This window comes from Pseudorca crassidens, chromosome 16, assembly GCF_039906515.1.
Source record: "Pseudorca crassidens isolate mPseCra1 chromosome 16, mPseCra1.hap1, whole genome shotgun sequence".
Taxonomy (NCBI): Eukaryota; Metazoa; Chordata; class Mammalia; order Artiodactyla; family Delphinidae; genus Pseudorca; species Pseudorca crassidens.
The window spans coordinates 83,551,341-83,579,045 of NC_090311.1; the positions used below are offsets into that span (position 1 = coordinate 83,551,341).

Genomic DNA, 27,705 nt, shown 5'->3' on the forward strand with positions numbered 1-27,705 from the left:
GCGGGGGCTACTCTTCATTGAGGTGTGCGGGCTTCTCATTGCAGTGGCTTTTCTCGTTGTGGAGCATGGGCTGTAGGCACGTGGGCTCAGTAGTTGTGGCACGCGGGCTCAGTAGCTGTGGCGCACGGGCTTATCTGCTCCGCGGCACGTGGGATCTTCCCGGACCAGGGCTCAAACCCTGGGCTCAAACCCTGCATTGGCAGGTGGATTCTTAACCACTGTGCCACCAGGGAAGTCCTCATTTTATGTTTATTTAAAGCACTTTCAGACTTACATAGTCTTATAACATAAGTGAAATACATTGGTATGGGTGTTCCTAAAACTTCCTCACCCAGAGTCCAACTTTTTGAGTCAGTCCTCAGTATCTAAGTTTTCCCCTCTGTGCCCTCAAATACACCATGGTTGGAGCATCTTAGGAGAAGGCAGCCTGTTGTCCCCAGGATTTCATTCCAGGCCATTGACACCCATCCTGCAAGGCTTGATGTCAGCACCTTCGTTATCCTGGCATCAACAGAAGCTTTCAGAAAACAACCAGGCTTCTTATTCCTTCCTAAATCGTCCTTAAATATTTTGCTGACAGAAATGAGTGGCTGCAGTGATGTGGGCTTGGCAACTGGACTAACCACCCACTCTATGTGTCAAAACCGTCACCTGGCCGAGGGTAGGTAAGGTGCCAGGCAGTTGTGAGGCCCATTCTCTCCTGAGTCCAGAAATGTTCCAACATGTGTCTGGGACTCCACAGAGTACAGCACATAGAAAACCATTTCCATGTGTGGTGTACTGTGAGATACAACATTTAATACTGGTCACAAGCCACACATTAAGTTCATGGCCCACGAGGGACATCCCTGGCGTCCAGTGGTTGGGACTCCGAGCTTCCACTGCAGGTGACACTGGTTGGATCCCTGGTCGGGGAACTAAAATCCTGCCTGCTATGCAGCATAGCCAAAAAAAAGAAAAGAAAAGAAAAGTTCATGACCCACAAGCCAGGCCATCACAGGCAGATGGGAGGGTGCTGCCCTGGACTCCCCAAAATCTGGCAAGAGGAGCCCAGGCTAGGGAAGGGCGGGCAGGAGAGGAGAAGGTGGGAGGGCCGGGGTCGGGGCGCACAGGCGGGACAAGGAAAGGAAGGGGAGAGGGAGGGGCGTTGTAAATAAAAGAATGAGCTTCTGAACCCACATATGTTGGATCACTGGGATTATTTCTGCATTAGGTTTTGTTCACATCACTCAGCTTTGATGACAGATACACTGCCCGGAGCAAGGAGCTTAGCCTCTCTGAACTTGAGATTGTTTTTCAAAACACAGAGGAAAAAAACAAACAAAAAAATCCTAGAGAGTTGCCGTAACGCTGGCGGTCTTGTCTGGGTACAGTCCCAGTGACGGTGGCGCCTTCAGCCTGGACTCGAGCCTCCCGAAGCGCCATCACACTGCTTTCCTCTGGTTTCCAGAAGGGGCAGGATGCGCAGTCTACCCCGCTGCGGCAGTGCAGGCCGAAATTCAGGTGCTTTGAAATGCACGTACCTGTAAGAAGGAAATCTGGGCTTTGGGGGGTTGTAGGGAGAAGGGTATTTAATCAGCTTGCTTGGTTTGAGCTGGTGCAGGGCTGGGGCCCGGGGTCTCTTTGCAGAAGGAATGCTGAGGCCTGAAAAGATAAGTGTGCTGCTGAACACGGGGCCAACACTGTGCTATGGCCCTGGGGCTGTCACTTGGCTTCTCTGAGCCTGTTGACTCATCTCTGTGGAAAAAAGGAACTGATGTAGCAGTGAAGACACAAATTTTAACAGTCAAAGGATGCCATAATATGTACTCAGAAATATTGAGTGAAAAATCTAGCATATCTCTTACCAATGTATGAAAAAGCCAACAGGCGTGCCTAGAGAAATCAAAGTTCAACTCAGAAGGTAACATGAGATGATGAAAACTGTGGTGTGCTACTCTGAATATACAAAACACCATCGGGTCGTACACTTTAAAGGGGTGAATTAAATCTCAATAACGCTGTTACCCAAAAAATTCAGAAGGAAGATCCTGCCTCCAAATGATGTAAGTGCCCTGTAATCCGCACACAGAGGTTTCCTGAAGTAGGAGAGGATGCCTCATGGCAAGGTCCGGGGAGACAGCAGGCAGGCCCTTGACTTTGAGAAGGTTTCAGCTCCACTTCCTGCAGGACACCAAGGGCTGACCTCTCCGCTGGAAATATTAACTCAAGGCCTCGAGTTTTGTGTGGTGAATTATTCTAGTTTCTTCTGCTATTTTTTATTTATTTATTTTCAGTCTTTTGGCCACACCGCACAGCATGTGGGATCTTAGTTCCCTGACCAGAGATCGAACCTGCGCCCCCTGCAGTGGAAGCACAGAGTCTTAACCACTGGACCACGCGGGAACTCCCTCTTCTGCTATTTTTTTAAAATGGGATTTATGCTTCCTAACAGTGTCTCTCAATTTTTTTTTAAATGCATTTCTTGTTTAAGCCAACATTCCTGGGTTTACCAATGTTTCTTAGTTTCCCTCTATTTATAGATAAAGTTCAAACTTGACTTAACCCGCAAGTTGATCTGATGGCGCATTGAGTTTGTTGGTAAAATCCTTTGGCCTCTCAGAATGAAACCACAGGTATGTCCAACAAGGGACCAGAAGTGAAGAAAAATAAAATACAGCTCCTTCTACTGGAGTGAAGCAGAATAAAAGACAGCAATCCGGGCGCCATCAAGCTATACTTCAAGGCCCAGGAAGGCACCACAGTGAGCCCTTGGATTAACCTCCTTCACAACTGCCATCTTTGTTAAGGGCTAGTTATAAAAAACTGAGAAGTCAAAAGCCTACCTCTTAAAGGACAGAAAATGAATGTCTCCTTAATTAGAAATACTTCTCTTTAACTTTAAACATTTTAATCCTCAAATAAGACTGAGATCCCGGGACTTCCCTGGTGGTGCAGTGGTTAAGAATCCGCCTGCCAATGCAGGGGTACATGGGTTCGAGCCCTGGTCCGGGAAGGTCCCACATGCTGCGGAGCAACTAAGCCCGTGTGCCACAACTACTGAGCCTGTGTGCCACAATTACTGAAGCCCATGTGCCTAGAGCCTGTGCTCCACAGCAAGAGAAGCCACCACAATGAGAAGCTCATGCACTGCAGCGAAGAGTAGCCCCCATTCACCACAACTAGAGAAAGCCTGTGCACAGCAAAGAAGACTCAATGCAGCCATAAATAAATAAATAAATTTATAAAGTTTTAAAAAAAATTAAAAAGAAAACAAGAGTGAGATCCCTAGATCCCACTGCTATTGAGAATCTGTCACCCCCAAAATTTAGCCCTCTCTTTGAAGAGCCCTCTTCACTTCTTATCTTCCTGGTGCTTTTCTCAGCCAGTTCCCTCATTGCTTTCGAGCCTCCTGCCTTTTCTCTCCTTGCTAAGAGTTCAAACTATGATGGAGCTTAGCATCTGTGACTGTGTGATGGGTGGGATCCGCTCGCCTGAACATAGAGCGCTGGGGTGCAGGCTCCCGAGGCAGCTCTTCCACCAGGGAGGACAGCGCTCCCGCAGCTTCCCTCCAGCAGCTGGGGAGCTCGCAGTGGCCTTCTGTTGTGTCAGAGTCCATCCGAGCCGCGGTCCAAAGCAGCGCCTTTCTGAGGAGCCCTGAGATGCCCTGGCAGCCGCAGTGCATCCCTGCCCGGCCTTACCCTGCTCTGCTGTGCTCCGAGCAACAGTGGGATGAACTGGAAGCCGGCCAGTGGCTTCGGACTGAAAGATATTAAGGAAGCTCTGCTATTACACAACAGTGACCAGGACAATGCTTTGGAAGACCTCATGGCTCGGCGGGAGCCAGCTGAGACCAGGCCCTGCCTAGGCCCTGCCACGGAACCACCCCCGCAGGAGGCCCTGAGGAGAACACCTGTGGGCAAGAAGGGGCACACTTCAGATTTTCTTTTAGGGGTGGAAGGTCAGGTGTAGAGACTGTGCTTGCCAAGTCTCTGTGAGCCTAGGTCCCGAGCTGGGGAGAAAGTGGGGAAGATTTGGGCATGCAAATGCCCCCAGAACTGTCCTGGCTCCTTCCATAGTAAAAGTATCTGTATTCTGAGAAGTGTCCTTCCCACCTTGGCCATCCAGAGAGACTCTTCTGGTCTTTCTGGGGTCTGTATGGCCTCAGCCGAAACCTGGCCCAGCTGCTAAAGGAGCTGCGGAGGAGGAGGTGGGAGGGCCTGACTCAGTGCCGCTCTGGGGCTCGATGTTTCCCGCCTCTGTAAGGGTGGACTCACCTCTAATCCAAGTTGAGTGCAATTGAAAGGTTCTTCCAGGGTTTTGTTTTTTCCCCTTTTAACAACGTCACTTAGCGTTACACTGTTCTGCAGTGTCTCTGAGGTGCAAAGAATGCCCTTTTCCTCTTGGGGCCCTGAGTTTGCCTTTTCTGCAGGGCAGTTACCATACTTCCCTGCCCCAGCCTGTTTCTTTTGGCCTGGTTTGGACCATAGTCTTCTACTACCTGAGACTTTAGAGCCCCCTGCTCTAGAAAACAGGTGTCAGTTTAACAAATCATTGGCCCCTTCCCAGCACATCAAGTGGGGAAGAAAGAGGCTGTGATTTAGTCACCCAGCACTAACAACAGCAACAAAAAAACAGTTCAAAAACAGCTTCTCTGTTTTTGGACTTATTCTCCCAGGGCCTTATGTTCTGATAACATAGTTCTTAGAGCCAGTGGTTAGCACGTTCCTTTTTGAAGGTCCTGGAGAGCTTCCCTCACTCCCCCCATCCTTTCACCTTCTTGGTGAGATAAGAGGGGTGAACCCCTTGAGGAAGTGGAAGGCGGTTCTTCTCTGCGGGTCCCCCAGTGAAGCAGTACGACTGGCACTTAGGTTGTAATCCATGTTATGCCGAAACAAAGCTATGGTAAATAATAAGAGACTCGGGGGCAATGTCTTTTGGTAACTGGGACATTTGTGGGGGGAGGAGGGAGGGGAGTAGATTTTTACAAAGGAGCAGGGGATCATAATAAAAACTACCACTTAGGGGACTTCCCTGGTGGCGCAGTGGTTAAGAATCCACCTGCCAATGCAGGGGACACGGGTTCGAGCCCTGGTCCGGGAGGATCCCACATGCCACAGAGCAACTAAGCCTGTGCGCCACAACAACTGAGCCCAAGTGCCGCAGCTACTGAAGCCCGCATGCCCTAGAGCCCATGCTCCCCAACAAGAGAAGCCACTGCACTGAGAAGCCCGTGCACCACAACGAAGAGTAGCCCCTGCTCACCGCAACTAGAGAAAGCCCGTGCTCAGCAACGAAGACCTAACGCAGCCAGAAATAAATAAATGAATACATAAATAAATTTATTTTAAAAAAACCCTACCACTTATAGACTATACGCTGTGTGCCAGGCATCGTGCTAGATGCCAGAGACTCTGTGATAAATCAGGTGGCACCTCCACCTTCCAGTTACCAGGGAGGCCTTGTCTCAGCAGCTACTCAGACATCACTGAACTGAAATGTTTGAGGGTCAGCAGCTTAAGATCTATCTGCTTCTTGGCAGTGTGTGCAACAGTTCAAGAAATTCCTGTGAGCAGTGATTTCATGGATCTGGTCTATTAACAAAAACAAACACCTAAAATACTTCCAGCTGGTCAGCGGGGGTAATGCAGCACAGGGCTCTGTCTACTGATGCGGTATCCTGCAAGTTCAAAGAGGATGATGCTAAGTGTGTCTGGGAATTTGAAGATTACGTAAGAAATTTATTACACTTAGAACTACATCAACTAAAGCCCTTTAAATATTTGTAGGTGGCACCCACTTCTAGACAAAGTCATCGAGACTGTGTGGCGTAGGGTGAATAGTTCGCGCTTCCAGATTTGCTCAACTGGTATCTCCATTTTTCAGTGAACAGAGAGGTCAGCCTTGTGACTAGTAGGTACTCAGACACCTGAAATGTTTGCATGTACGTTGAACACCAGCAACGTTTGCTAAGCCTGCCCAGTAAGTTGTCTTTTTTTTTTCCTTATAAGTGTACCCAACCGTTCAAGAAATTCCTATGAACATGAATGCCCTAGATCTAGCCTATTAAGGAAAAACAAATTTCTTCTTTCTTAAAGTCAATTGATTTAAAGCAGTGCTCAAAATCAGGTTTGATGGCAAATTTCAACACTGTAAAACTTAACTCATTTTTGTCACGTTACATGTTATCTGACCTGATGATTCGATCCCCAAAAAAGCAGAAAATTGGCAAACTATTTGCCTTAATCATTCTTTTTTTTTTTTTTTCTGGCCTTGTAGCAAAGCGGGATCTTAGTTCCCCAACCGGGGATTGAACCGGTTCCCCCGGCAAGTGGAAGCGCAGAATCCTAACCACTGGACCACCAGGGAATTCCTCCTTAATCTTTCTTGTCCTGCTTTAGGAGCACATATTTTCATATTGGAGATGTGTGTCATGGTTTTCTACCAATTTATGTGCCTGACCCAACCCATGAGAAAGTAGTCAAACTTTCCAGGTACGTACAACATACAGTGCTGGCGTCAAGCTGGTCCAACTGGACAAGCAAGCACGCCGGAGGCTTTGATAAGACACAGAGATAATCCGCACAAAGGTTCAGAGGCTTGCAAGCCCCCCCCCCCCCCCCCCGCCAGCCTGGTGCCTCGGGGTATGACGGTCAGGGGTGTGCTGGGACACACGTACTAAGTGAAAGGCTGATTGCAACTCCTGGCATCCCTCACCACAGAGGAAGAAGCCTCTATGGATTCTTGGATGCCTCCCACGCTCAGGACAACCCCTCCAGTCCATATACCAGGTGACCCAAAGGCACCCCTTCGCATGGGGCCTGGAGCAGGAAGGAAGTCTTCACTGGGCCCAGGCTACAGGCAAAGCAGTTCTGCTCGGGCCACATGATCCCACGGGCCTGAAGCTAGTGGAGGTGATGCTGTGAGGAGCCATCGGCCAGCTCAAGGGAGAGGCACATGCAGACCCAGCTCTGCTCCTTGGAAAACAGCCCCTGATTATGCTACAGGGCTCTGGAAGGGACTGAATGTCTGACCATGGACACCAAGTGGCCACACAGCAGCACTGCCCGTCATGACCTGGGTTCTGTCAGACTCATAGGACTAGAGGAGCCCAGAGACAATCCATAACAAGATGGTGCCTCCAGGCTGAGCCCAAGCAGGACAAGAGGGCACACGCGAGCCGTGTGGGCAGTAGCCAGCCCCCTGCCCCCACCACGGCTGCACTTGTCACACCTCTCCCCACCTCAACTGACATGAATAGCCACGTGGGGGTCCCGTAAAACCAGATGCAGCAGGAAGCAAGTGTCCACACTTGATGATGAGGGGTTGGCTCAGTGAGAGAATTCAAGCCAGAAAATGGATGGCAGCTTCGTTGTAGCCACACTCAGCAGTTACCTTGAAAGACAGTGGCATGGGGGAACCTTCCCGATGGGCAGTGTACCTGATTGCATGTGCTGAGTGAAAGGAAAGGCAGCCCAGGATAAAAATATATATGGACTCACGGGCAGTGGTGAGTGACCTGGCTGGCTATTTTGGGCACCTGAAAGACCAAGGATGAGGAGGTCTGGGATGGAGGACGCCTATGTGGATGGACATCAGGGTGTGGGCTCAGGGTGGGAAGACCTGGAGAGCGCACACCACGCTCAGCAGAAAGCATCCACCACAGAAGAGGCGCCTGCCAGTCAGCTACATCGACAGACGGACTCAGCCTGTGGACATCAGCCAGCCAGCACTGGAAAGAAGGTCACAGAAATGGAGTGGCCGTAGTGCCAGAGATGGACAGCCGACGTGAGCCCCACGGCGTGGACTCCTACTCACCAAGGCTGATCTAAATACCTCTGCCTCTGAACGTCCAACCTCCCAGCGACTGAAACCATCCCAGAGACCCCGCAGTGGCACTATTTTCTGATAGAACCAACCAGCCACTTAGCGGCAAGTTTACAGCATCCTGGGAAGGTGTACAACTTGTCCTACAGGAATAAGCACTTATTCCAGGCCGGATTGCCCTTCCTGTCCACAGAACCTCAGCCAGCACCACACTTGGGGGCTGTGAAGTTTCTGACCCACCTAGCGTTCACCCTAGGGACCCACTTCAGCATCCTGCACATCCCAGCCTCGGCGGGACCCAGCACTCGAGGTCCTGCCCCCAGCACAGCGGAGGGGCCCATTTGGAAACAGCCCTCTGCCGCCAGGCTGAGATGCCATCTTCCAGGTGGTGTGCTCTGAGCCTGAGGCCTCTGCGGCGGTGTCTCCAGTAGAGAGGACGCAAGGGTCTGAGAACCAAAGAGCAGAAGTGGGAGCATCCTGCTTCCCATCCTTCTCCAGGGCCCACTGGGGGTCTTCCTGCTGGCCATCCCTCCCCCTCTGCACTCTGGAAAGCCAGGAGACACAACGAAGTGCCCACCGAGCTACAGGATACGGCTGCTTTGTGCCCATGTGTCCAGAGACCCAGAGGTAAGGGGACAAGCCCCACCTTGGCAGGGGTAATTGGCTCTGAGCACCACTAGGGGTAGAGCTGCCGCCCCACAGCAAGTGCAGCAGTCACCGCGGTGATCCACTTGGGACCATTGTGACCAGGAACGGTCAAGTGCAGCAACACCAACCCGAGAAGAGGATCGGACCCTCAGAAATGAGGGCTGGGGTCACACCACCAAGCCAGCCACCAGGACTAGCAGGACGGACAGAGGAGGGCAGGAGGAATTGAACGGACGGTGGCGGAGGGGCCAGCGCTCACCATCATGGCCCTGAGTCCTCGAGCAGCAACAGACCGCAGTTCGCCCCACTGTCCAGGAGCCCTGGAGCGGCTGAGCGGAGCCCTGTGGCAGGCGGTGGGCGGGGCTGCCAGGGTGGGTGCGCTTGAATCTCCCTCCAAGACACAGCCCACTGCCAGTGACACTGTAGCCACAGCGTCTGGGGGCTCCATCCAGCCTTCAATCGTGGCCATGCCCTTCCAGGCAGCCCTCAGCCAAGGACTGGCCAGGACCGTGTTTGCCCAAAGTGGGACTCCTTTAAGGGACAGCCTTGACCCTGGCCCTCCCGTTGAGCTGACCAAAGCTTCGCCAGATTGCCAGCCTAGGCGAGGGCCCTCCCTGCCCGGCCCTGCGGCTTTCCTCCGTGCCTTCCACACGCGTGCGTCAGGCCCATGTTGTGACCTGCGAGCTTTTTCCACTCAGTTTTGCTTCCTCTCCTTGGGTCTTTCGCAAGTTTTCTCCCGCCCCATGCGTCTCCTATCACTGCCAGAACGTGTTACCACAAACCCGGTGGCTGCACACGATAGCAGTTTGTTGTCTTACAGTTCTGGGGGCTAGAAGTCCGAAATCGAGGTGTCAGTAGAGCCGCGCTCCCCCTGAGGACCGAGGGAGGAATCGGTCCCAGCTTCCGGGGGCCCCTAGACCTTGGGGTGCCCCTCGGCTCGTAGCCATGTCACCCGTCTCCACCTCCGTCCTGAACGTGGCACTCTGTCCTGTGTGTCTGCTTCTCTTTAGTCGTGTCGGACTAAAGGCCCAGGCTGCTCCAGGGTGACCGCCTCCCAGCTTACATTTTGATCACATCTGCAAGGATCCTCTTTCGAAATAAAGTCACGTTCACGGCCACCAGGGGTTAGGATTCCAACATATCTTTTTTTCTTGGGGGCAGGACCCGATTCAACCCACACGCCCCCACCAGCCCACTCGCATTCACTGTCTGCTTCCAGAGGCCCCAACTGAAACAAAAGGTAAAAAGGTGATTGACATGTCAATTCAGTTTACATAGAGAATTAATTATTCAGTCATCTAGCGGAATGCACCAAGTTTGACTTTATTGATCATTTCCTTAAAGCCCAGCTACTGAGAAGCCTACTGTGATATGTGGATTTCTATCAGATAGAAAAGGTCAGCCCAGAGGTTATTGCCCTGTAGGACATTAACCCATTTTGTCTCTATTAGCCAATTCATTTCAGTGTTCCCGGGACTGACTATATAAATCTCTGTTCCTCAAATTCCCTTTTAAACCAGACTTGTTATCTTACTGGTTCCCCCATTAGTTACAAGTTGAATAAAATCTTTGACAGGTGTTCCTTTTGTACATATTTGAGAGTCACATTGCAAACTTGTTGACATTGTGCTTTAACAGCACCTTGGACCTCCCTGTGGACCATGAACTCACCCCCTGCATCCCGCCTCCCGGGAGCCGTGGGCAACCCACCCTGAAAGAACAAATTTCTGTGGGCCAGCCTTGCAGAAAAACCACGAGCCCATAATCTTGACACCATAAATGCTTAATGCTCAAAGGTGACAAATTTTCATTGCATTTCATCACCTGATAAATCTATGACGTTGGTGACTAATAGGAAATTGAAGAAGGCCATTTACAGAGTTGTTCAAATTCAGATTTTGCATGCTAGAATAACGCACTGCCGACAGCTTGATCGGGCTCTGCTACCTAATTCAAACCTCACTATGAGCGACATTACACACACTTTTACAGATGAGAAAACTGAGTCTCAAAGGAATGTAAGCAATCGGTCCGTCTCAGGCACTGCAGGAAGTCAAGTCCACACTTCCAGCCTCTACACCAGCCTTCCTCACGTCTAAACTGCTGAAGAGGGTTCTCTTCCTAAAAGTTACATCACATGTGTTTTACCTAAATACGTGTGAATCTATTAATTATGCACACACAGAAAATAATGGGACATCTACCAGGAATTTCTAAAGTAAATACCACCATTATTTCTCTGTATCTTAGCACAATACAAATCATTACAAACTCAAAAGTGAATCCAAACTCTAAAGTGAATCATGTTTATTCTTTTTTTTTTTTTGGTTGTTTAGTCTTTATTTCATAACCATAAACTTAACTTTGCAATTCAGCTAAACTTGGAGGGGAATAAGGAAAATATGGAACCCAAAGAAGTGCAATGAGAGCACAAAGATTATAGTATATTTGGAGCAGATGGGGATGAAGGGGTGCTCTCCTGAGCTACAGAAGGAATGGTCTGGTGGTTAAGATAAAACACACGTCAAATTTATTACTAGATTTGTCCACAGTCAGCAATGGTGATCTTCTTGCTGGTCTTGCCATTCCTGGAACCAAAGCGCTCCATGGCTTCTACAATATTCATGCCCTCTTTCACCTTGCCAAAGACCACATGCTTGCCATCCAACCACTCAGTCTTGGCAGTGCAGATGAAAAACTGGGAACCGTTTGTGTTGGGGCCAGCATTTGCCATGGACAAGATGCCAGGACCCGTATGCTTCAGGAGGAAATTCTCATCATCAAGTTTCTCCCCATAAATGGACTTGCCACCAGTGCCATTATGGCGTGTGAAGTCACCACCCTGGCACATAAATCCCGGAATTATTCTGTGAAAGCAGGAACCTTTATAACCAAAGCCTTTCTCCCCAGTGCTCAGAGCACGGAAGTTTTCTGCTGTCTTTGGAACTTTGTCTGCAAACAGCTCGAAGGAGACGCGGCCCAAGGGCTCGCCGTCGACGGCGATGTCAAAGAACACGGTAGGGTTGACCATGGTTGGGCTGCGCGGGAAGTTCCGATGTGGCGGCGTCTGCAAAGCCCATGTTTATTCTTTATTTATTTTTTTATGTTGAAGTATACGTGATTTACAATGTCATGTTAGTTTCAGGTATATAGCACAGTGTGTGTGTATATATATATATTCTTTTACAGATTCTTTTCCCTTTTAGATTATTACAAAATATCGAGTAGAGTTCCCTGTGCCGTACAGTAGATCCTTGCTGCTTATCTATTTTATATACAGTAGTGTGTATATGTTGATCCCAGCCTCCCCCCACCCCCTTTCCTCTTCGGTAACCATAAATTACTTTTCTATGTCTGTGAGTCTATTTCTGTTTTGTAAATAAGTTCATCATTTTTTTTAGATTCCATATGTAAGTGATATCATATGATACTTGTCTTTCTCTGTGTAACTTACTTCGCTTAATATGATAATCTCTAGGTCCATCCATGTTGCTGCAAATGGCATTATTTCATTCTTTTTTATGGCTGGGTAATATTAAATTGTATATATATATATATATACCACATCTTCCTTATCTATTTATCTCTCGATGGACATTTAGGATGCTTCCATGTCTTGGCTACTGTAAATAGTGCTGCTATGAACATTGGGGTGCATGTATCTTTTCAAATTATAGTTTTCTCCAGATATATGCCCAGGAGTGAGAATGCAGGATCATATGGCAGCTCTATTTTTAGTTTTTTAAGGAGCCTCCATGCTGTTCTCCATAGTGGCTGCACCAATTTACATTCCCACCAATAGTGTCGGAGGGTTCCCTATTTCTCCACACCCTCTCCAGCATTTATTATTTGTAGACTTTTCCATGATGGCCACTTTGAAGGGAGTGAGGTGATACCTCACTGTAGTTTTGATTTGCATTTTTCTAATCATTAGCGATGTTGAGCACTTTTTCATGTGCCTATTGGACGTCTGTATGTCTTCTTTGGAGAAATGTCTATTTGGATCTTCTGCCCATTTTTTGATTGGGTTGTTTGGTTTTTTTTGATATTGAGTTGTATGAGCTGTTTATATATTTTGGGAATTAATCCCTTGTCAGTCGCATAATGTGCAAATATTTTCTCCCATTCTGTGGGCTGTCTTTTTTTTTTTTTAATGGTTTCCTTTGCTCTGCAAAACTTTTAAGTTTAATTAGGTCCCATTTGCTTATTTTTGTTTTTATTTTCATTACTCTAGGAGACGGATCCAAAAAGATATTTTTGTGATTTATGTGGAAGAGTGTTGTGCCTATGTTTTCCTCTAGGAGTTTTATAGCATACGGTCTTACATTTCAATCATGTTTCTTTAACACAAGGGTAACATATTCCCCTAACACCTTCTCAGTCTGTGAGTATGTGGTGTGGCAGTTATCAAGCCTGGAAAGCATACCCTGAATTGGAGACACAGAAGACCAGTGCTTGATTCAACCTAAGATGCTCAAGTGGGCTGTGTGCACAGGACGAGGGTGGCTGCGCTGGGATCAGCCTACACTCCCACCATTTGTCAGGATGGGATACACAAACGCTTCCTGAAGACCAGATGTGGGTCATGCCAGAGAGCGCTATCATGTGGTCATTTGTGCCCTACAGATACTCTGCAAAGCCCAAGGGGACCCAATAGCAAGATGCTGGAGGCCAAGGCTAAATTCTTAGGGGCTGAGGAAGGAGGACCAAATGAGCACCCCGAATAGTGACGCATCAGCCTAGATCAGGGGAACAAGGGTCCCCAACAGCAGGACTCTCCTGGGATCCTGTGGTATCACCTGCAGAAGGCAACTGACTCATTAGTCAGTTTCAAACATCTACCCTGCCTGGAGAGCATCCTGGACCATGCCAGTTCAAAGAGGGGCTTTCCTACTCTATACGCTGCTCTGCCCCGACCCTTTTCCAACACTGGAGTGGGTCCAAGAAACTGGACGGGATGCAGGAGCAGGAAGACGGGGAGCGAAGAAGAGGCTCTGAGGGCAAGACGGGGAGAGAGCGGAGAAGCCAGCCGCCTGCCCCGCCCGCACTGCGGAAGGGAAGGAGATCTGGTGCAGAGCTAGAACTGACTGTTACCTCGGAATAGCAGGACATCCTTGTGCCTGCCTGACTTTTCTTCCAGGAACAAGGGAAGATTACCTCTGCTCAATAACCTTTGTAGATACATGTAGGAACATATGAGGTTGTTTTCTAATTAAAAGAGAGGGTTTTTTGTTTTTGCGTTACGCGGGCCTCTCACTACCGTGGCCTCTCCCGTTGCGGGGCACAGCCTCCGGACGCGCAGGCTCAGCGGCCATGGCTCACGGGCCCAGCTGCTCCGCGGCATGTGGGATCTTCCCGGACGGGGGAATGAACCTGTGTCCCCTGAATTGGCAGGCGGACTCTCAACCACTGCGCCACCAGGGAAGCCCGAGAGTTCTTTTTTATTGAAGCCTACTTGGAAAAGACCAATAATCACTAAAGTAAATATTAGAATTACAGGTAACTACACCTTCAGAGAGAATTGAGCCATGTTCAGCTGTTTAATCAACTGTTTGCATTTGCAGAATCAGGATGAAACCTAAGATGCTATTAATGTCATCTCCTTTCTTCATTTAACAATGTCATAAATATTGTCATTAAATATTGTTCTGCATGATTTTTAATGGCCTCAAACTTGTCCATTGTAGGGAGGTACCAAAATTTATTTTATGAATCTTGAACTGTGGACCATTCAGTTTGCTACAAATTCCTAACAATTTCTTTAGGTTAAGTTCCTAGAAGTGGAACATTAAAAATGAAGTGTATTTGTCGAGTTTTTTTTTTAACATGTTGCCAAATAGTCCTCCCAAAAGATTGTACAATTAAGAATTCCACCAATAGGTGTATGAGTGTGCTGTTGCCTTACATTCTCCACAATATTGGGTATGGTAATTTTAAATACTTTGCTGAATTTTAAAAATTGAATTATAGTTGATTGACAATATTGTGCTAGTTTTCAGTGTATAACAAAGTGATTCAGTTATATATATATAAAATATTATATAAATGTTCTTTTTTTTTTCATTTTAACATCTTTATTGGAGTATAATTGCTTTACAATGGTATGTTAGTTTCAGCTTCACAACAAAATGAATCAGTTATATATATACATATGTTCCCATATCTCTTCCCGCTTGCGTCTCCCTCCCTCCCACCCTCCCTATCCCACCCCTCCAGGCGGTCACAAAGCACCGAGCTGATCTCCCTGTGCTATGTGGCTGCTTCCCACTAGCTATCTACCTTACGTTTGGTAGTGTATATATGTCCACGCCTCTTTCTCGCTTTGTCACCGTTTACCCTTCCCCCTCCCCATAGCCTCAAGTCCATCCTCTAGTAAGTCTGTGTCTTTATTCCTGTTTCACCCCTAGGTTTTTCATGACATTTTTTTTTTCTTAAATTCCATATATATGTGTTAGCATACGGTATTTGTCTCTCTCTTTCTGACTTACTTCACTCTGTATGACAGACTCTAGGTCTATCCACCTCATTACAAATAGCTCAGTTTCGTTTCTTTTTATGGCTGAGTAATATTCCATTGTATATATGTGCCACATCTTCTTTATCCATTCATCCGATGATGGACACTTAGGTTGTTTCCATCTCTGGGCTATTGTAAATAGAGCTGCAATGAACATTTTGGTACATGACTCTTTTTGAATTATGGTTTTCTCAGGGTATATGCCCAGTAGTGGGATTGCTGGGTCATATGGTAGTTCTATTTGTAGTTTTTTAAGGAACCTCCATACTGTTCTCCATAGTGGCTGTATCAATTTACATTCCCACCAACAGTGCAAGAGCGTTCCCTTTTCTCCACACCCTCTCCAGCATTTATTGTTTGTAGATTTTTTGATGATGGCCATTCTGACTGGTGTGAGATGATATCTCATTGTAGTTTTGATTTGCATTTCTCTAATGATTAGTGATGTTGAGCATTCTTTCATGTGTTTGTTGGCACTCTGTATATCTTCTTTGGAGAAATGTCTATTTAGGTCTTCTGCCCATTTTTGGATTGGGTTGTTTGTTTTTTTGTTATTAAGCTGCATGAGCTGCTTATAAATTTTGGAGATTAATCCTTTGTCAGTTGCTTCATTTGCAAATATTTTCTCCCATTCTGAGGGTTGTCTTTTGGTCTTGTTTATGGATTCCTTTGCTGCGCAAAAGCTTTTAAGTTTCATTACGTCCCATTTGTTTACTTTTGTTTTTATTTCCATTTCTCTAGGAGGTGGGTCAAAAAGGACCTTGCTGTGATTTATGTCATAGAGTGTCCTGCCTATGTTTTCTTCTAAGAGTTTGATAGTTTCTGGCCTTACATTTAGGTCTTTAATCCATTTTGAGCTTATTTTTGTGTATGGTGTTAGGGAGTGATCTAATCTCATACTTTTACATGTAGCTGTCCAGTTTTCCCAGCACCACTTATTGAAGAGGCTGTCCTTTCTCCACTATACATTCCTGCCTCCTTTGTCAAAGATAAGGTGACCATATGTGCGTGGGTTTATCTCTGGGCTTTCTATCCTGTTCCATTGATCTATATTTCTGTTTTTGTGCCAGTACCATACTGTCTTGATTACTGTAGCTTTGTAGTATAGTCTGAAGTCAGGAAGCCTGATTCCTCCAGCTCCATTTTTCGTTCTCAAGACTGCTTTGGCTATTCGGGGTCTTTTGTGTTTCCATACAAATTGTGAAATTTTTTGTTCTAGTTCTGTGAAAAATGCCAGTGGTAATTTGATAGGGATTGCATTGAATCTATAGATTGCTTTGGGTAGTAGAGTCATTTTCACAATGTTGATTCTTCCAATCCAAGAACATGGTGTATCTCTCCATCTATTTGTATCATCTTTAATTTCTTTCATCAGTGTCTTATAATTTTCTGCATACAGGTCTTTTGTCTCCTTAGGTAGGTTTATTCCTAGATATTTTATTCTTTTTGTTGCAATGGTAAATGGGAGTGTTTTCTTGATTTCACTTTCAGATTTTTCATCCTTAGTGTATAGGAATGCCAGAGATTTCTGTGCATTAATTTTGTATCCTGCTACTTTACCAAATTCATTGATTAGCTCTAGTAGTTTTCTGGTAGCATCTTTAGGATTCTCTATGTATAGTATCATGTCATCTGCAAACAGTGACAGCTTTACTTCTTCTTTCCGATTTGGATTCCTTTTATTTCCTTTTCTTCTCTGATTGCTGTGGCTAAAACTTCCAAAACTATGTTGAATAAGAGTGGTGAGAGTGGGCAACCTTGTCTTGTTCCTGATCTTAGTGGAAATGCTTTCAGTTTTTCACCATTGAGGACGATGTTGGCTGTGGGTTTGTCATATATGGCCTTTATTATGTTGAGGAAAGTTCCCTCTATGCCTACTTTCTGCAGGGTTTTTATCATAAATGGGTGTTGAATTTTGTCAAAAGCTTTCTCTGCATCTATTGAGATGATCATATGGTTTTTCTTCTTCAATTTGTTAATATGGTGTATCACGTTGATTGATTTGCGTATATTGAAGAATCCTTGCATTCCTGGAATAAACCCCACTTGATCATGGTGTATGATCTGTTTCATGTGCTGTTGGATTCTGTTTGCTAGTATTTTGTTGAGGATTTTTGCATCTATATTCACCAGTGATATTGGCCTGTAGTTTTCTTTCTTTGTGACATCCTTGTCTGGTTTTGGTATCAGGGTGATGGTGGCCTCGTAGAATGAGTTTGGGGGTGTTCCTCCCTCTGCTATATTTTGGAAGAGTTTGAGAAGGATAGGTGATAGCTCTTCTCTAAATGTTTGATAGAATTCGCCTGTGAAGCCATCTGGTCCTGGGCTTTTGCTTGTTGGAAGATTTGTAATCACAGTTTCAATTTCAGTGCTTGTGATGGGTCTGTTCATATTTTCTATTTCTTCCTGATTCAGTCTTGGCAGGTTGTGCATTTCTAATAATTTGTCCATTTCTTCCAGGTTGTCCATTTTATTGGCATAGAGTTGCTTGTAGTAATCTCTCATGATCTTTTGTATTTCTGCAGTGTCAGTTGTTACTTCTCCTTTTTCATTTCTAATTCTATTGATTTGAGTCTTCTCCCTTTTTTTCTTGATGAGTCTGGCTAATGGTTTATCAATTTTGTTTATCCTTTCAAAGAACCAGCTTTTAGTTTTATTGATCTTTGCTATCATTTCTGTCATTTCTTTTTCATTTATTTCTGATCTGATTTTTATGATTTCTTTCCTTCTGCTAACTTTGGGGGTTTTTTGTTCTTCTTTCTCTAATTGCTTTAGGTGCAAGGTTACGTTGTTTATTCTAGATGTTTCCTGTTTCTTAAGGTAGGATTGTATTGCTATAAACTTCCCTCTTAGAACTGCTTTTGCTGCATCCCATAGATTTTGAGTCATCGTGTCTCCATTGTTATTTGTTTCTAGGTATTTTTTGATTTCTTCAGTGATCACTTCGTTATTAAGTAGTGTATTGTTTAGCCTCCATGTGTTTGTATTTTTTACAGACCTTTTCCTGTAATTGATATCGAGTCTCATAGCGTTGTGGTTGGAAAAGATACTTGATACAATTTCAATTTTCTTAAATTTACCAAGGCTTGATTTGTGACCCAAGATATGATCTATCCTGGAGAATGTTCCATGAGCACTTGAGAAGAATGTGTATTCTGTTGTTTTTCGATGGAATGTCCTATAAATATCAATTAACTCCATCTCGCTTAATGTATCATTTAAAGCTTGTGTTTCCTTATTTATTTTCATTTTGGATGATCTGTCCATTGGTGAAAGTGGTGTGTTAAAGTCCCCTACTATGAATGTGTTACTATCGATTCCCCTTTTATGGCTGTCAGTATTTGCCTTATGTATTGAGGTGCTCCTATGTTGGGTGCATAAATATTTACAATTGTTATATCTTCTTTTTGGATCGATCCCTTGATCATTATGTAGTGTCCTTCTTTGTCTCTTCTAATAGTCTTTGTTTTAAAGTCTATTTTGTCTGATATGAGAATTGCTACTCCAGCTTTCTTTTGGTTTCCATTTGCATGAAATACCTTTTTCCATCCCCTTACTTTCAGTGTGTATGTGTCTCTAGGTCTGAAGTGGGTCCCTTGTAGACAGCAAATATATGCGTCTTGTTTTTGTATCCATTCAGCCAATCTGTGTCTTTTGGTGGGAGCATTTAGTCCATTTACATTTAAGGTAATTATCGATATGTGTGTTCCCATTCCCATTTTCTTAATTGTTTTGGGTTCGTTATTGTAGGTCTTTTCCTTCTTTTGTGTTTCTTGCCTAGAGAAGTTCCTTTAGCAGTTGTTGTAGAGCTGGTTTGGTGGTGCTGAACTCTCTCAGCTTTTGCTTGTCTGTAAAGGTTTTAATTTCTCCATCAAATCTGAATGAGATCCTTGCTGGGTAGAGTAATCTTGGTTGCAGGTTTTTCTCCTTCAACACTTTCAATATGTCCTTCCACTCCCTTCTGGCTTGCAGAGTTTCTGCTGAAAGATCAGCTGTTAACCTTATGGGGATTCCCTTGTGTGTTATTTGTTGTTTTTCCCTTGCTGCTTTTAATATGTTTTCTTTGTATTTAATTTTTGACAGTTTGATTAATATGTGTCTTGGCGTATTTCTCCTTGGATTTATCCTGTATGGGACTCTCTGTGCTTCCTGGACTTGATTAACTATTTCCTTTCCCATATTAGGGAAGTTTTCAACTATAATCTCTTCAAATATTTTCTCAGTCCCTTTCTTTTTCTCTTCTTCTTCTGGAACCCCTATAATTCGAATGTTGGTGCGTTTAATGTTGTCCCAGAGGTCTCTGAGACTGTCCTCAGTTCTTTTCATTCTTTTTTCTTTATTCTGCTCTGCAGTAGTTATTTCCACTATTTTATCTTCCAGGTCACTTATCCGTTCTTCTGCCTCAGTTATTCTGCTATTGATCCCATCTAGAGTATTTTTCATTTCATTTATTGTGTTGTTCATCATTGTTTGTTTCATCTTTAGTTCTTCTAGGTCCTTGTTAACTGATTCTTGCATTTTGTCTATTCTATTTCCAAGATTTTGGATCATCTTTACTATCATTATTCTGAATTCTTTTTCAGGTAGACTGCCTATTTCCTCTTCATTTGTTAGGTCTGGTGGGTTTTTATCTTGCTCCTTCATCTGCTGTGTGTTTTTCTGTCTTTTCATTTTGCTTACCTTACTGTGTTTGGGGTCTCCTTTTTGCAGGCTGCAGGTTCGTAGTTCCCGTTGTTTTTTGTGTCTGTCCCCAGTGGCTAAGGTTGGTTCAGTGGGTTGTGTAGGCTTCCTGGTGGAGGGTACTAGTGCCTGTGTTCTGGTGGATGAGGCTGGATCTTGTCTTTCTGGTGGGGGCAGGTCCACGTCTGGTGGTGTGTTTTGGGGTGTCTGTAGACTTATTATGATTTTGGGTAGCCTCTCTGCTAATGGGTGGGGTTGTGTTCCTGTCTTGCTAGTTGTTTGGCATAGGATGTCCAGCACTGTAGCTTGCTGGTCGTTGAGTGAAGCTGGGTGCTGGCGTTGAGATGGAGATCTCTGGGAGATTTTCGCCGTTTGATATTATGTGCAGCTGGGAGGCCTCTTGTGGACCAGTGTCCTGAAGTTGGCTCTCCCACCTCAGAGGCACAGCACTGACTCCTGGCTGCAGCACCAAGAGCCTTTCATCCACAGGGCTCCTTAATTTGGGATGATTTGTTGTCTATTCATGTATTCCACAGATGCAGGGTACATCAAGTTGATTGTGGAGCTTTAATCCACTGCTTCTGAGGCTGCTGGGAGAGATTTCCCTTTCTCTTCTTTGTTCGCACAGCTCCCAGGGGCTCAGCTTTGGATTTGGCCCCGCCTGTGCATGTAGGTCACCGGAGGGCGTCTGTTCTTTGCTCAGACAGGACGGGGTTAAAGGAACCGCTGATTCGGAGGCTCTGGCTCACTCAGGCCGCGGGGGTAGGGAGGGTCACGGAGTGTGGGGCGGGCCTGCGGTGGCAGAGGCTGGCGTGACGTTGCTAGCCTGAGGCACGCCGTGCGTTCTCCCGGGGGAGTTGTCCCTGGATTCCGGGACCCTGGCAGTGGCGGGCTGCACAGGCTCCCTGGAAGGGGGTGTGGATAGTGACCTGTGTTCGCACACAGGCTTCTTGGTGGCGGCAGCGGCGGCCTTAGCGTCTCATGTCTGTCTCTGGGCTCCGCACTTTTAGCCGCGGCTCGCGCCTGTCTCTGGAGCTCTCTTAAGCAGCGTTCTTAATCCCCTCTCCTCGTGCACCAGGAAACAAAGAGGGAAGAAAAAGTCTCTTGCCTATTCGGCAGGCCCAGACTTTTCCCCGGACTCCCTCCCGGCTAGCCGCGGTGCACTAAGGCCCTGCAGGCTGTGTTCACGCCGCCAACCTCAGTCCTCTCCCAGCGCTCCGACAGAAGCCGGAGCCTCAGCTCCCAGCCCCGCCCGCCCCGGCGGGTGAGCAGACAAGCCTCTCGGCTGTTGAGTGCCGGTCGGCCCGATCCTCTGCGCTGGAATCTCTCCGCTTTGCCCTCCGCACCCCTGTTGCTGTGCTCTCCTCCGTGGCTCCCAAGCTCCCCCACTCCGCCACCCGCAGTCTCCGCCCGCGAAGGGGCTCCTAGTGTGTGGACACTTTTCCTCCTTCACAGCTCTCTCCCGCTGGTGCAGAACCCGTCCCTATCCTTTTGTCTCTGTTTAGTTTTTTCTTTTGCCCTAACCAGGTACGTGGGGGGTTCCTTGCCTTTTGGGAGGTCTGAGGTCTTCTGCCAGTGTTCAGTAGGTGCTCCGTAGGAGTTGTTCCACGCGTAGATGTATTTCTGGTGTATCTGTGGGGAGGAAGGTGATCTCCGCGTCTTACTCTTCCGCCATCTTCCCGGAAGTCCTCATAAATGTTCTTTTAAAATTATAAAATTTTAAAAATTCTAAAATTGTAATTTAAAAATTTTTGAATTATAATTTAAATTTTTTTAAATTATAATTAAAAATTCTTTCATTAAAAAATATTAAATCTTAAAAATTTTAGGGGGAGGAGCTTCAAGATAGCGGAAGAGTAAGACCACCTTCCTCCCCACAAATACACCAGAAATACATCTACAAGTGGGACAACTCCTACAGAACACCCACTGAACGCTGGCAGAAGACCTCAGACCTCCCAAAAGGCAAGAAATCCCCCACGTACCTGGGTAGGGCAAAAGAAAAAAGAATAAACAGAGACAAAAGGATAGGGATGGGGCCTGCACCAGTGGGAGGGAGCTGTGAAGGAGGAAAGGTTTCCACACACTAGGAAGCCCCTTCGCGGGCGGAGACTGCGGGTAGCGGAGGGAGAAAATTCAGAGCCGCGGAGGAGAGCACAGCAACAGGGGTGAGGAGGGCAAACCGGGGAGATTCCCGCATAGATGATCGGTGCCGACCAGCACTCACCAGCCCGAGAGGCTTGTCTGCTCACCCGCTGGGGCGGGCGGGGCTGGGAGTTGAGGCTCGGGCTTCGGTCGGAGCGCAGGGAGAGGACTGGGGTTGGCAGCGTGAACACATCCTGCAAAGGGTTAGTGCGCCACGGCTAGCCGGGAGGGAGTCCGGGGAAAAGTCTGGACCTAAGGAAGAGGCAAGAGACTTTTTCTTCCCTCTTTGTTTCCTGGTGCGCGAGGAGAGGGGATTAAGAGCGCTGCTTAAAGGAGCTCCAGAGACGGGTGCGAGCCGCAGCTGAAAGCGCGGACCCCAGAGAGGGCGTGAGACGCTAAGGCTGCTGCTGCCGCCACCAGAAGCCTGTGTGCGAGCACAGGTCACTATCCACACCTCCCCTCCCAGGGAGCCTGTGCAGCCTGCCACTGCCAGGGTCCCGGGATCCAGGCACAACTTCCCCGGGAGAACGCACGACACCTCATGCTGGTGCAACGTCACGCTGGCCCCTGCCGCCACAGGCTCGCCCCGCACTCCGTGCCCCTCCCTCCCCACGGCCTGAGTGAGCCAGAGCCCCCGAATCAGCGGCTCCTTTAACCCCGTCCTGTCTGAGTGAAGAACAGACGCCCTCCGGTGACCTACATGCAGAGGCGGGGCCAAATCCAAAGCTGAGCCCCAGGAGCTGTGCGAACAAAGAAGAGAAAGGGAAATTTCTCCCAGCAGCCTCAGGGGCAACGGATTAAATCTCCACAGTCAGCTTGATATACCCTGCATCTGTGGAATACCTGAACAGACAAGGAATCATACCAAACTGAGGAGGTGGACTTTGGGAGCAAGATAGATTATTTTTTCCCCGTTTCCTCTTTTTGTGAGTGTGTATGTGTATGCTTCTATGAGAGATTTTGTCTGTATAGCTTTGCTTTCACCATTTGTCCTAGGGTCTGTCCGTCCTTTTTTTACTTTTTAAAATTTTTTTCTTAATAATTATTTTTTATTTTAATAACTTTATTTTATTTTATCTTTATTTTATTTAATCTTCTTTCTTTCCTTCTATATTTTCTCCCTTTTATTCTTATCCATGTGGAGGACAGGCTCTTGGTGCTGCAGCCAGGAGTCAGTGCTGTGCCACGGAGGTGGGAGAGCCAAGTTCAGGACACTGGTCCACAAGAGACCTCCCAGCTCCACGTGATATCAAACGGCAAAAATCTCCCAGAGATCTCCATCTCAACGCCAGCACCCAGCTTCACTCAACGACCAGCAAGCTACAGTGCTGGACACCCTATGCCAAATAACTAGCAAGACAGGAACGCAACCCCACCCATTAGCACAGAGGCTACCTAAAATCATAATAAGGCCACAGACACCCCAAAATACACAACCAGACGTGGACCTGCCCACCAGAAAGACAAGATGCAACCTCATCCACCAGAACACGGGCACTAGTCCCCTCCACCAGGAGGCCTACAGAACCCACTGAACCAACCTTAGCCACTGGGGACAGACACCAAAAACAACGGGAACTACGAACCTGCAGCCTGCGAAAAGGAGACCCCAAACACAGTAAGATAAGCAAAATGAGAAGACAGAAAAACACACAGCAGATGAAGGAGCAAGATAAAAACCCACCAGACCTAACAAATGAAGAGGAAATAGGCAGTCTACCTGAAAAAGAATTCAGAATAATGATAGTAAAGATGATCCAAAATCTTGGAAATAGAATGGAGAAAGTACAAGAAATGTTGAACAAGGACCTAGAAGAACTAAAGAACAAAGAAACAGTGATGAACAATACAATAAATGAAAATAAAAATACTCTAGAAGGGATCAATAGCAGAATAACTGAGGCGGAAGAATGGATAAGTGACCTGGAAGATAAAATAGTGGAAATAACTACTGCAGAGAGAATAAAGAAAAAAGAATGAAGAGAACTGAGCACAGTCTTAGAGACCTCTGGGACAACATTAAACGCACCAACATTCGAATTATAGGGGTCGCAGAAGACGAAGAGAAAAAGAAAGGGACTGAGAAAATATTTGAAGAGATTATAGTTGAAAACTCCTGTAATATGGGAAGGGAAATAGTTAATCAAGTCCAGGAAGTGCAGAGAGTCCCATACAGGATAAATCCAAGGAGAAATACGCCAAGACACATATTAATCAAACTGTCAAAAATTAAATACAAAGAAAACGTATTAAAAGCAGCAAGGGAAAAACAACACATAAGGGAATCCCCATAAGGATAACAGCTGATGTTTCAGCCGAAACTCTGCAAGCCAGAAGGGACTGGCAGGACATATTTAAAGTGATGAAGGAGAAAAACCTACAACCAAGATTACTCTACCCAGCAAGGATCTCATTCAGATTTGACGGAGAAATTAAAACCTTTACAGACAAGCAAAAGCTAAGAGAATTCAACACCACCAAACCAGCTTTACAGAAAATGCTAAAGGAACTTCTCTAGGCAGGAAACACAAGAGAAGGGAAAGACCTACAATAATAAACCCAAAACAGTTAAGAAAATGGTAATAGGAACATACATATCAATAATTACCTTAAATGTAAATGGATTAAATGCTCCAACCAAAAGACATAGACTGGCTGAATGGATACAAAAACTAGACCCGTATATATGCTGTCTACAAGACACCCACTTCATACCTAGGGACACATACAGACTGAAAGTGAGGGAATGGAAAAAGATATTTCATGCAATTGGAAATCAAAAGAAAGCTGGAATAGCAATTCTCATATCAGACAAAATAGACTTTAAAATAAAGACTATTAGAAGAGACAAAGAAGGACACTACATAATGATCAAGGGATCAATCCAAAAAGAAGATATAACAATTGTAAAAATTTATGTACCCAACACAGGAGCACCTCAATACATAAGGCAAACACTAACAGCCATAAAAGGGGAAATCAACAGTAACAAAATCATAGTACGGGACTTTAACACCCCACTTTCACCAATGGACAGATCATCCAAAATGAAAATAAATAAGGAAACACAAGCTTTAAAGGATACATTAAACAAGATGGACTTAATTGATATTTATAGGACATTCCATCCAAAAACAACAGAATACACATTCTTCTCAAGTGCTCATGGAACATTCTCCAGGATAGATCATATCTTGGGTCACAAATCAAGCCTTGGTAAATTTAAGAAAACTGAAATCATATCAAGTATCTTTTCCGACCACAACGCTATGAGACTCGATATCAATTACAGGAAAAAATCTGTAAGAAATACAAACACATGGAGGCTAAACAACACACTACTTAATAACCAAGAGATCACTGAGGAAATCAAAAAATACCTAGAAACAAATGACAATGAAAACACGACGACCCAAAACCTATGGGATGCAGAAAAAGCAGTTCTAAGAGGGAAGTTTATAGCAATACAATCCTACCTTAAGAAACAAGAAACATCTAAAAACCCAACCTAACCTTACACCTAAAGCAATTAGAGAAAGAACAAAAAAAACCCCAAAGTTAGCAGAAGGAAAGAAATCATAATGATCAGAGCAGAAATAAATGAAAAAGAAATGAAGGAAACGATGGCAATGATCAATAAAACTAAAAGCTGGTTCTTTGAGAAGATAAACAAAATTGATAAACCATTAGCCAGACTTCTCAAGAAAAAAAAGGGAGAAGACTCAAATCAATAGAATTAGAAATGAAAAAGGAGAAGTAACAACTGACACTGCAGAAATACAAAGGATCATGAGAGATTACTACAAGCAGCTATATGGACAATCTGGAAGAAATGGGCAAATTATTAGAAATGCACAACCTTCCAAGGCTGAACGAGGAAGAAATAGAAAATATGAACAGACCAATCACAAGCACTGAAATTGAAATTGTGATTAAAAATCTTCCAACAAACAAAAGCACAGGACCTTTTGGCTTCACAGGTGAATTCTATCAAACATTTAGAGAAGAGCTAATACCTATCCTTCTCAAACTCTTCCAAAATATAGCAGAGGGAGGAACACACCCGAACTCATTCTACAAGGCCACCATCACCCTGATACTAAAACCAGACAAAGATGTCACAAAGAAAGAAAACTACAGGCCAATATCACTGATGAACATAGATGCAAAAATCCTCAACAAAATACTAGCAAACAGAATCCAACAGCACATTAAAAGGATCATACACCATGATCAAGTGGGGTTTATCCCAGGAATGCAGAGTTCTTCAATATATGCAAATCAATCAATGTGATACACCATATTAAAAAATTGAAGGAGAAAAACCATATGATCATCTCAATAGATGCAGAGAAAGCTTTTGACAAAATTCAACACCCATTTATGATAAAACCCCTCCAGAAAGTAGGCACAGAGGGAACTTTCCTCAACATAATAAAGGCCATATATGACAAACCCACAGCCAACATCATCCTCAATGGTGAAAAACTGAAAGCATTTCCACTAAGATCAGGAACAAGACAAGGGAACAAGACAAGGTTGCCCACTCTCACCACTATTATTCAACATAGTTTTGGAAGTTTTAGCCACAGCAATCAGAGAAGAAAAAGAAATAAAAGGAATCCAAATTGGAAAAGAAGAAGTAAAGCTGTCACTGTTTGCAGATCACATGATACTATACATAGAGAATCCTAAAGATGCTACCAGAAAACTACTAGAGCTAATCAATGAATTTGGTAACGTAGCAGGATACAAAATTAATGCACAGAAATCTCTGGCATTCCTATACACTAATGATGAAAAATCTGAAAGTGAAATTAAGAAAACACTCCCATTTACCATTGCAGCAAAGAGAATAAAATATCTAGGAATAAACCTACCTAAGGAGACAAAAGACTTGTATGCAGAAAATTATAAGACACTGATGAAAGAAATTAAAGATGATACAAATAGATGGAGAGATACACCATGTTCTTGGACTGGAAGAATCAACATTGTGAAAATGACTCTACTACCCAAAGCAATCTACAGATTCAATGCAATCCCTATCAAACTACCACTGGCATTTTTCACAGAACTAGAACAAAAAATTTCACAATTTGTATGGAAACACAAAAGACCCCGAATAGCCAAAGCAATCTTGAGAAAGAAAAATGTAGCTGGAGGAATCAGGCTCCCTGACTTCAGGCTATACTACAAAGCTACAGTAATCAAGACAGTATGGAATTGGCACACAAACAGAAATATAGATCAATGGAACAGGATAGAAAGCCCAGAGATAAACCCACGCACATATGGTCACCTTATGTTCGATACAAGCATATACAGTGGAGAAAAGACAACCTCTTCAATAAGAGGTGCTGGGAAAACTGGACAGCTACATGTAAATGAATGAAATTAGAATACTCCCTGATACCATACACAAAAATAAGCTCAAAATGGATTAAAGACCTAAATGTAAGGCCAGACACCATCAAACTCTTAGACAAACATAGGCAGAACACTCTAAGACATAAATCACAGCAAGATCCTTTTTGAGCCACCTCCTAGAGAAATGGAAATAAAAACAAAAATAAACAAATGGGACCTAATGAAACTTAAAAGCTTTCGCACAGCAAGGGAAACCATAAACAAGACGAAAATACAACCCTCAGAATGGGAGAAAATATTTGCAAATGAAGCAACTGACAAAGGATTAATCTCCAAAATTTATAAGCAGCTCATGCAGCTTAATAACAAAAAAACAAACAACCCAATCCAAAAATGGGCAGAAGACCTACATAGACATTTCTCCAAAGAAGATATACAGATTGCCAACAGATACATGAAAGAATGCTCAACATCATTAATCATTAGAGAAATGCAAATCAAAACTACAATGAGATATCATCTCACACTGGTCAGAATGG

The 27,705-nt window shown here is 45.1% G+C and overlaps 1 long non-coding RNA gene and 1 pseudogene across 1 annotated transcript in view; both read right to left on the bottom strand.

Moving 5' to 3' along the window:
- Window positions 1-253: 253 nt before the first annotated feature.
- LOC137209448 (uncharacterized) overlaps window positions 254-27,705 on the bottom strand; it is a 37,648-nt gene continuing 10,196 nt past the window's right edge. The window contains exon 3 of the long non-coding RNA XR_010936062.1: window positions 254-1,523. This is a non-coding gene — a long non-coding RNA (uncharacterized lncRNA). The remainder of the gene's footprint in view (window positions 1,524-27,705) is intronic.
- LOC137209447 (peptidyl-prolyl cis-trans isomerase A pseudogene) lies at window positions 10,962-11,544 on the bottom strand (annotated as a pseudogene).